Raw genomic sequence first — 1,271 nt, forward strand, 5'->3', positions numbered from 1 at the left:
CCCCGTCTCTGGGATTCTCCAGGCAAGAACACCTGAGTGGGTTGCCATTTCCTTCAATGCATGAAAGTGAAAAGTGAAAGTGAAGTTGCTCAGTCATATCCGACTCTTATCAACCCCATGGACTGCAGCCTACCAGGCTCCTCCATCCATGGGATTTTCCAGGCAAGAGTACTTGGAGTGGGGTGCCATTGCCTTCTCCATTTCATTAATTTTAACAGTCACTCTATTTCAAATGTTTTGCTAGGGCTAGCAAATAAAGGGAGAATGAGAGATATCTCTGTATGTCTCAAATCTAGCAAAAGAGACAAGCCATGTTATTGCTTTGGAAAATATTTGCAAATATTTACTGTCTGCTCATCATGTGCAATGCATTGTGTTAAACCCACAGTATGGATAAATCTATAAAGTAGTAAAATGATTACACTTGCTTGACAAACGAAGAAACAAAACTCTCTAGAGAGGTTAAATAACTTATTCAAGGTCACACCATATGGTAAGTAGAGATGCTAGGATTTGAACCCATATGCCTAACTATTAAGTGATTAGAATTCAGATTTCCTAATGATATATTGGGCTTCCTGGTGGCTCAGCAGTAAATAATCCACCTGCCAATCCAGGAGACACAGATTTGATCCCTGGATCAGGAAGATCCCCTAGAGAAGGAAATGGCAACCCACTCCAGGATTCTCGCCTGAGAAATCAAATGGACAGAGGAGCCTGGTAGGCTACAGTCCATAGGGTTGCAGTGAGTTGGACATGACTTAGTGACAAAACAACAACAAATGATACACTGACTTCTCTCCACTACTGCTTCTTTAAAGTTAATTAAATGTCATTCTATTTTTGTTTTAACAGATTCATCCTTCTTGATACTCTGCAGTTAAGTCACTAAGAGCTCCTTAAAGAAGATTTAACGTGTCCAAACTGATCCTCCTGCCCATCACAACCAAGCTGTTTCTTTTGCTCTTTCTCATCTCAGCTAATGGCAACACCATTCCTCCAATTGCTCATACCTCTTTTTTTCCCCTCATATCTCACTTTCATATGGCAGCCAATTCTGTTGTCTATACATTTATACTAGGTCCAAAATTTGACAGGTCCTCACCATTCACACTTGGAGAAGGCAATGGCACCCCACTCCAGTACTCTTGCCTCGAAAATCCCATGGATGGAGGAGCCTGGTAGGCTGCAGTCCATGGAGTCGCTAAGAGTCGGACACAACTGAGCGACTTCACTTTCACTCTTCACTTTCATGCACTGGAGAAGGACAT

The sequence above is a fragment of the Bison bison genome, unplaced genomic scaffold (assembly GCF_000754665.1).
Source record: "Bison bison bison isolate TAMUID 2011002044 unplaced genomic scaffold, Bison_UMD1.0 scf7180017864464, whole genome shotgun sequence".
NCBI classification, from domain to species: Eukaryota; Metazoa; Chordata; class Mammalia; order Artiodactyla; family Bovidae; genus Bison; species Bison bison.